The sequence below is a fragment of the Hyaena hyaena genome, unplaced genomic scaffold (assembly GCF_003009895.1).
Source record: "Hyaena hyaena isolate Hyena2069 unplaced genomic scaffold, ASM300989v1 scaffold_1723, whole genome shotgun sequence".
NCBI lineage: Eukaryota > Metazoa > Chordata > Mammalia > Carnivora > Hyaenidae > Hyaena > Hyaena hyaena.
The window spans coordinates 60,379-70,441 of record NW_024082355.1 but is presented as its reverse complement, the minus strand read 5'-3'; positions in this window follow the sequence as shown (position 1 = coordinate 70,441).

Sequence of the window (10,063 nt, the reverse complement as noted above, 5' to 3'; positions counted from 1 at the left end):
TGCAAATTGAAAATTTCCAAATGTCAGGAAATCAGAAAAATAATAATATGTTCATATCTTACTTTTATATAGTTTAACTCAATAATGGGCAGAGACCAAAAAAAAAAAAAAACCTACAAAATTGGGGAACAGGATCTGGTAGGCAGAATATGCACACACATACACACACACACACACACACGCTGATGTCATAAAATCTTAATTCCTTGAGCCTATGAAAATGTTACATTACATGGCAATAGGGACCTTGTAGATGTGATTAAGTTGAGGACCTTGGAAAGGGGATAGTAGGGATGCCTGGGTGGCTCAGTTGGCTAAGCGTCTGACTTCAGCACAAATCATGATCTCACGGTTTGTGAGTTCCAGCCTTGTGTAGGGCTCTGTGCTGACAGCTTAGAGTCTGGATCCTGCTTCAGATTCTGTGTCTCTCTCTCTCACTGCCCCCACTCTACTCATGCTGTCTCTCTCTCTCAAAAACTAAATAAACAATTAAAAAGAGGGAAAAAAAGGGAGAGTATCCTGGTTTATCCAGGTAGGCCCAATATAATCACAGGAGTCCTTATAAAGGGGAGGTCAAGGGTCATAGTTTAGAAAGGAACTGTGAAGATGGAATCATAGATGAGAGTGATATGGTAACAAGCCAAGGAATGTAGATAGCTTCTAGAGGCTCAAAAAACAACGGATATATATTCTCCTCTAAAGTCTCCCGGAGAGCTCAGCTCTTAATTTTAGGCCCATAAGACTCATTTTGGACTCTGGCCACCAGAAGTAAGATAATTCATGTGTTATTTTAAGCCACTGAATTTATGATAATTTGTTATAGCAGCAACAGAAAACAAATACAAAGAATAACAGCTTCTTCCTGTTCTTTGCTTGTTTCTTCTCAGAACCATCTCATTGTCTACTGTATTTCTAGCTCTTTTTTCTTCAGCTTCTAAAAAAAGGTAGCCAACTAAAGGTTGGGTGGATGACTAGAGAGTGGGACAAAGCAAATATCCAAAGGACTCAACTCTCTGACTCAGGAGAGTTCCTTCCAAGGTGTTCCCCTCTATGATGCTAGCATCTTGCTGGATGGTTCATCCCTATTTATTTAAAACTAGAAGTAATAATTCATATAGCCCAGAATGATTAATATTTTGAGATCAGGCATTTTTAAGGCAATTATAGATTCCTTTTAGTACTAGTTTATTAGTTACATATAAAATTATTTAAAAATCTATAATTTTAGGGGTGCCTGGGTGGCTCAGTCAGTTAAGCATCCGACTTCGGCTCAGGTCAAGGTTAGTGAGTTCAAGTCCTGTGGGTTTGAGTCCCTCTGTGCTGACAGCTAGCTCAGAGCCTGGAGCCTATTTCAGAGTCTGTAGCTCCCTCTCTCTCTGACCCTCCCCTGCTCACGCTGTCTCTCTCTCTCTCTCTCAGAAATAAATACAATAGTAAAAACAATTAAAAATATAATTTTAAATTTTATAAATTATAAATAAATGTAACTTATAAAAATATATATATATATAATAAAATATATTTTAAATAAATATATATATAAAGGCACTTATAGATTTCTTTTAGTACTAGTTTATAAGCTATCATATATAAAATTATTTAAATTCTATAAATTAAGTTCTATCATTTTAAATGATTTTATAAATTATAAATCATATATAAGTGTAAATTATAAAATATATATTTATATATTATATATAATATTTTATATAATATAAAAATCATAATGCCAAACTCAGATTCTTGTAGTACCTAATGTTGGATTTTTATAATTTGTTACTAACTCCCAGTCCACATTTTAGCTTGAAATTTCCAACTGCCCTTCCCAGTTGGAGCTGAGCTTTCACAATCTAGCCAATCCCATCTCCTTTCTGCTGTCACGCCACCTTTTAACAGACCACAACCTCCTCAAATTTGACTTGGCAACACTATTAGGCTACCAGTCCACTGATCATTACCTCCAGCTTTCATTCTGGGTGCTCCATTAAGGCAATTGGTCTTAAAAGCTATGACATATGCAATTTTTAAAAAGATATAGAGATATATCTCATAATGTATGTTGTTAATAAAAGTCTAAATCAAAATACCCATCGATCTCATAAAATTATGATAAAGTAATGCAAACGTGCCACGAAATATTTCTTGATATTCTAATAGATAGCTATTAAATATGTAATTTTATAGACATTTTAATTCAAAACAATGAAGAGCAACACCAATAAAATTAAGACAGCAGTAAGTCTTTAAATGTCAATGAGTTGTCCAGCTCCTACATTTTTCAAGGCAGCTTGCATGCCCTGTTTTTTTAAATACTAAAAAAATTGCTTATAAATATCAATAATTTTTGAGTAAATTTTTATTCTAAATATTTTCAGAAATTTTTACAAAGGAAATATCTTACCAATAATACAAATGAAACATTTCTACCATATTTTTCTACCATAAAAAAGCATTTTAAAAAGTTAATATTATTTATTTTTCTACTCACAAATGATTAAGAGCCTTTCCTAGATATGAATTAAAATTCTATAATACCTTCATAATATGGAAGAATGCATTACTCTCAGTCTAAATACATCATCAACATCTTCTCCATTTCCTCTCAAAGTGAACTGGGATTTCACAGTAGTATACTCTCACAAATTATTTTTTCCTCCATAAGCCTGTATGAATATATTACTTGCAGGCAAAAATAAAAGTAACATTGAGCTGTATTCAATTTGAGTCCAATTTGAAAAAAAAAAAAAAAAACCCGAACAAACAGTATTGCACAATTTGCATAGTGCTTTTGGAAAAGCAGCAGGATGTCCAAGTATGATTGAGATTGGTCCCTTAAATCACAAAATTACATCAACTCCAGGAGTTATGGTTACTTTCATCAGAAAGGTGAAAGTTGCCTGCTCAGTCAGATTACTTTCAGCAATATGCCAGAGCTTGTTGGCCATATGTTTCATGTTGTAAGATGTCCTGTTAGAGTTATGGATGCAGTTTTGCACTCAGGAAAATGACAGATTTCCCTCCCTTGAAGACATTAACTTTATTCCACTTTGTTCTAACACTGTGTGCAGACAATGAGGATGATATAGTAGTCCCCTGTTTTCTCAATGAATATAATTCAAGATGAGCCTATTGCTACTTTCTCACATGACTCCTCTTTGACCTGATAACTTCCAACTTCCTCTCGGCCTTGTTTCCTACCAGTATTGTCTCATGTCATTCTCTCTTTCATTTTTTATGCATTCAGTAATGATGAATTATTATTCATTTGATAATAAAAATAATTATTTATTATTATTACATGGTAGACAAATTTAATACACGATTAAATATTAACTATAAACTTAAAGAGTCAACTAAAACACACAACTAATAACTGTTCTCCTATAGAACACTTTGCACTGATAATGAAAGTTCAACATATTCCAATTCTTTAATACCACAATTTACATTTATATATTAATCCACAGAGGTCTCTTTCTTTCCATCCTAAATGCTGAAATTTTTTTGTCTAATCTGAATGCACTTATCTTTTAGCTTACATTTTAGGTCTTTAGGTCTTTAGTTACATCCTTAAACAAACAAGCACTTAAAGATTTTTTGAGCCCAGGATCATGCCAGCTACCCGATCTTTCCATTCTACTTAAACATTTTTTTTTCTTGCACTATCCTGTAAATTTTGCTTTTTTGATTCATGTCAATTAACAACTATATTTAAAAACAGAAAATAAAAAATTTGATTTTTTTACTAGACTCTAAAACAAAGATCTATCTTCTTTTCTTTTTCTTTCCATCTTTTATTCACGTAAAATTGAAAAATGAAAATTCTACACTAAGGTGTACAGTATAATGTTTTGATATGCATATACTCTATTTCTTTTTCTTAAATCATTTCTTTTTATTTATCAGTCCTTGTTTTATCCATTTAAAATCATAAACAGCTCAAGAGCACAATCATATATTTAATTTCCCCAGAAAGTCCTGTGTTTCAGGAAATAGTAAATGGAGTATGATTATGATAAAATCAATCTTTGGAAGAAATATTGAGTCATCATGGAGTGTCATTTCATTTATTCAGCAAGTACTGAACATCTCCTAGGTGTCAGGCACTGTCAGAGGCATGGTAAATATAGCAGAGAAGTTGCCCTACCATTACAAGGCTTACATCCTTACATTCTACTCGTAGAAGACAGACAATGAACGTAAAAGGGGTCACATAAAATCATGGTACAGATAGTCATACATGTTAGAAGAACATAAAACAAGATGTTGTGATAGAAAGTGAATGGCAATGGTTCACTACATTAACCTAAGCGTGAAAAGAGGCCTGTTTGAGAAGATGACACCTAAGTTGAAGTCTGAATGATAAAAAGATGTCAACTATGTAAAGACCTTGCAGATGAGCATTCAGATAACAAGAAAGATAACATAGAGAACCTAAGGCAATGCTTTTATTTTATTTATTTTAGTATTTTTTTAAATTGTAGATAGAGGAGAGTGTGAATAGGGGAGAGGGGCAGAGGGAGAGACAGAATCTTAAGCAGGCTCCAAGCTCAGTGTGTAGTCCCACAGGAGACCCTATTCCAGGACTCCAGAATCATGACCTTAGCCAAAATCAAGAGTCACTTGCTCAAAAACTGAGCCACTTAGATCGCCCAGCAATGTTTTCAAAACAGCAACCAGGCACAAAATCAATATACAAAAATCTGTTGCATTTCTACATACTGATAGTGAAGCAGCGGAAAGAGAAGTTAAGAAAACACGTCCTTTTACAATTTCATCAAAAAAATAAAATACCTAGAAATATTTTAAGCAAGGATGTGAAAGACTTGTACTCTGACAACTATACAATACTGATAAAAAGAATTGAAGATGACACAAATAGAAAGATATCCCATGCTCATGGATAGGAAGAATTAATATTTTGAAATTGTTCATACCACTCCATGCAATCTATAGATTCAGTGAAATCCTTATCAAAATTTCAATGGCAATTTTCACATAAATAGAACAAATAATCCTAAAATTTTACAGAACCACAAATGACCTCAAATAACCAAAGTAATCCTGGAAAAGAAGAACAAAGCTAGAGGCATAACACTTCCTGATTTCAAACAGCATTACAAAGCTAGAACATAAAAACAGATTGGTACATTCATAAAAACAGATATACAGATCAATGGTACAGAATAGACAGTCCACAAGTAAATCCATGCATATATGTCAATTAATTTATGACAAAAAAAGCCAAGAATATATATGATGGGGAAAGGACAGTATCTTCAACAAATGATGTTGGGAAAACTGGACAGCCACATGCAAAAAAAATGAAACTGGACCACTATCTTATATCATATGCAAAAATTAACTCAAAATGGAATAAATATTTGAAAGTGAGAGTTTCAAATATAAAACTCTTAGAAGAAAACATAGTAAGCTCCTTGATATCAATCTTGGCAATGATTTTTGGATTTCATGCAAAAAGCAAGGCAACAAAAGTAAAAAAAAATAAACAGGTGGAACTACATCAAACTAAAAAGCTTCAGTACAGCAAAAGAAAACATCAACAGAATGAAAAGGCAACCTACAAAATGGGAGAAAATATTTGCAAATTATATATCTGATAAAGGGTTAATATCCAAAATATATAAAAACTCATTTGAGGTGCCTGGATGGCTCAGTCAGTTAAATGTCTGACTTCAGCTTCAATTGTGGATATCATGGTTTGTGAGTTCAAGCCCCATGTCAGGGTCTGTACTGACAGCTGAGTCTGGTCTCTGCTTTGTATTCTGTGTCTTCCTCTTTCTCTTCCATTTCTCTGCTCATTTTCTCTCTCTCTCTCTCTAAATGAATAAAAACTAAAAAAAAAAAAAAAAACTCATTCAACTCAATAGCAAAAAAAAAAAAGTGAATAAAAGATGGGTAGAAGATCTGAATAGATATTTTTCTAAAGAAGACACACAGATGACCAATAGGTACATGAAAAGGTGTTCAGTCAGAATCACTAATTATCAGGAAATGCAAATTAAAATCACAATGAGATAATGCTTCATACTTGTTAGAATGGTTATTACCGGAGGCACTTGGGTGCCTCAGTCAGTTAAGCATTCAACTTCAGTTCAGATCATGATCTTGTATAACATGGGTTTGAGTCCTGCATTGGGCTCTGTGCTGACAGCTCAGACTCTAGAGCCTGCTTTGGATTCTCTGTCTCCCTCTCTCTCTCTCTGCCCTCCCCTGCTCACACTCTGTTTCTATCTTTCTCTCAAATATAAATAAACATAAAAATATTTTAAAAAGAATGATTACTACCAAACATACAAAAAATAAGAAGTATTGGCAAAGAAATGGAGAAAAGAAAACCCTAGTGCACTCTTGGTAGGAATGAAAATTGGTTCAGACACTATGGAAAACACTATGGAGGCTACTCAAAAAATTAAAAATGGAACTACCATATGATCCAGTAATTCTACTTGTGGATAATTATCTGAAGAAAATGAAAATACTAACTCAAAAAGATATGTGCATTATTTACAATAACAGCATTATTTACAATTGCCAAGATATGGAAACAACATAAGTATTCACTGATGGATGAATGATCAAGAAAATGCGGAATTCTATTTGGTATACAATTTAGCCATAGAAAGAGAATTAAATCTTGTCATTTATGACAACATGGATGAACCTTGAGGGTATTATCCTAAATGAAACAACTCCAAAAGAGAAGGACAAATACCATATTATCTCACTTATATATAGACTCTAAAAAAGTGTTTTTGACTTAAAAAAAAATAGAGCTCATTTACACAAAACAAAAACAAAAACAGATTGGTGGCTGCCAGAGATCGGTGGAGGGAGAAAAAAGTAAAATCTTCCAGTTATAAAATAAAGAAATCATGGGGAAGTAATGTACAGCATGGTGACTATAGTTAATGATACTGTACTGCATATTCGAAAGTTGCTAAGAGAGTAGCTTAGATGTTGTTATCACAAGACACCTGGGTGACTCATCCAGTTGAGACTCTGATTTCAGTTCAGGTCATGATCTCACATTTTATGGGTGTGAGCCCCATGTCAGGCTCTGTGCTGACGGCTCAGGGCCTGCTTTGGATTCTGTGTCTCCCACTCTCAGCTCCTTCCCTACTCATGCTCTGTCTTTCTCTCTCAAAAATAAAATAAACATTGAAAAAAATAAGTTCTCATCACAAGAAAAAAATTAGTAACTATGTATTGCCACAGATGTTTACTAGACTTACTGTGGTGATTATTTCACAATATATACAAATATCAAATCATTATGTTATACACTGAAACTGATATAAAGTTATAAGTCAGTTATAGCCCAATAAAAAATAAATCCATAAATGAAATAAAACAGCAACCAAACAGCTCTTACTGAAGCATAGGAGCCAGGGAAAGAGTGACAAAACTGTAATTATTTCACTCATATTGGAATTTAAGAAACATGACAGGTGAACATAGGGGAAGGGAGAGAAAAATAAGATAAAAACAGTGAGGGAGGCAAACCATACGTGACTCTTAAATACTGAGAACAAATTGAGGGTTAGTGGAAGGGAGGTGGGAGTTGGGTAAATGGGTGATGGGCATTAAGGAGGGCACTTGTGATGAGGACTGAGTGTTGTATGTAAGTCACGAATCACTGGTTTCTACTCCTGAAACCAATACTACACTGTATGTTAACTAACTTGAATTTAAATTTTAAAAAAATAATCATAAAACAACAGTAAGACTGGAAGAGTAATTTGGTAAGGCTCCTTACAAGGTTTGTGGCCCATAGTAAACTATTAGCTTTATTCTCCATGTAATAAGAAGCCTTTCATACAATAAAATGACATTAATTGACTGTCTTTTTAAAATTTTTAAATGTTTATTTATTTTGAGAGAGAGAGAGAGAGAATGTGTGTGTACAAGCAGGGGAAGGGGGCAGAGGGAGAAAGAGAATCCCAAGCAGGCTCCACACTCAGTGTGGAGCCCAGCGTGAGTCTTGATGTCATGAACGGTGAAATCATGACCTGAGCGGAAATCAAGAGTCAGTTACTAAAGGGACTGAGCCATTCAGAGGTCCCTTGACTGCCTTTTTAAAAAGATCACCAGAAAATGAAAGATATGCAGGCAAGATTGAAGCAAGCAAGTCAATTAGGAAGTTATAACTACCAAAAAGTTTAGTTATAAGAGAGATTGCAAAAAATGGAGAAGTGCAAATTATATTTCATTGCAATGCTCTTTCAAACTCTAAATCGTCAGCACTGGGTTATATTACTCTCTACCTTTGAAGACTTTCATTGATTAATGTATCACTAATTCCTCTACATTTCAAATGAACCCTTTTTGGTTTTCTTATATATCCATTTTCCTTCCCAGTGAAACAGTGGAATATTTTAAAACTGCATCATCTTACTTTTCTCTGATATAAGCATTTTTTGTTTCTATGGCTATATGGAATCAGTTAAATAACAGCAAATCATAGGTTAAGAGCAATTAAAAGGGGAATGCCCTGCTAAGTCTCAGCCTTCAAGTATGGAACTGCTACCATATCTACCTACATTTTAGAGCCATGTTTGAGAACTGATTTTATCTATTTTTATGTGTACTTTCATATATTTCATGTATAATCAGAACCCTGACCCTGCCTGTTAAGTGAATGAGGTTATTATCAAATAGTCTTTTATAAAGAAGAATAATTTTTTAGAAATTTGTGTTTTGGGTAAGAAATGGGTCTGAAAGCAAGATGGGGAAATAGTTGTTTTTTTTTTTTTTTACCTAGAAGTCAAGTGAATATAATTGTATTGATTCAATATGGTGACATCATTATGCTTCCAAAACACAGGATTATTAATTTATAGTTTAGTGGAGGAGAAATTTGACTGTTCATATGTAAACACCACTTATAATTCTGAAAATCTTTCATTTTTTTTCTCAACTGTTTAGTTTTCTTCTGATGTTAGTTTTTTTTTTTTTTTTTTTTAACTTTGTGTCTTTGGGCAGATTGATGATACAAGTGTTTGACCTTGAAACTAACATGAAGTTTCCAACTTTCATTCAAATCATCCAATCTCATAGGACAAGACTGGGGAAAGGAGAGAAACCTGTATAATGTCTAAAGCCAAGACTCTCCCTGACATTCACAGTGCTGAAGAAAGCAAAGGAAATTTCACATTCCTAAGAATGTGAAACTGAGTTAGGGTGGTGCATTTGGAAACTAGGGACAAACAAAGAGGAAGGGCCTTTGTAGTGAAGGACAACACAAGTGGATTTAGTTACAAAGCTCTAATGACTGCCAGGAGTCTAGGTGGATGTCAGTTCTAAGGAGCAATAACAAGTTACATGACAAGATTTCCATGGCTTCCTCCCTTCCACTGCAATAAAGAATTTGTTGCAGCTAAAATTCAAACAAGATTGAAGTATATTTGACCTCCTCTGAGACCCATCATCACCCTCTTTTCCCTGTCAGATACTCAGAACTCAAATTCTTTCATCTAACCTTCCCAGAGCATTGACAGATGGAAAGAAGAGATATCCCCCATTATTAAGTTCCACAGTCACATGCAGATCTGGAGGAAAAAAGGACAGTGGCAACTATACAGAACTGCTTTCCAGTGTGACAAACACGCCAAGTTAAAAGCTATCATCTGCCTTTGTTTCTGCCCTGAATTTTAAACAAATAAACAAAACTAATGTGTTTGTTCATCCACCATGGTTGGTATTGTATGTTCATTCTTCTGAAAGAAATGATAAGAAAGAAAGGTTATAGCCTATAGGAATAGGCTATTTTTCTGAATATGCCTTATTTAGAAGGGATTCTGGAATATGTCTGTGACTTGATTTCTGCTCTTAATTCATTCCTGAGTTGAAGGAAGAAGAAACAAATGCTTCAACAACTTTTATTTTTCTCTGGTTGATGCCAGTGGGAAAGGAGCCTTCGTTGCTAACACAATGGTGTTGAAAGCCAGACTTGTTTTATGGTAATACAAAATAAGTTTATAAAATTACAAACCCAATATTTACTAATGGTAAGATATAGTACAACAGTGTATATAATGTG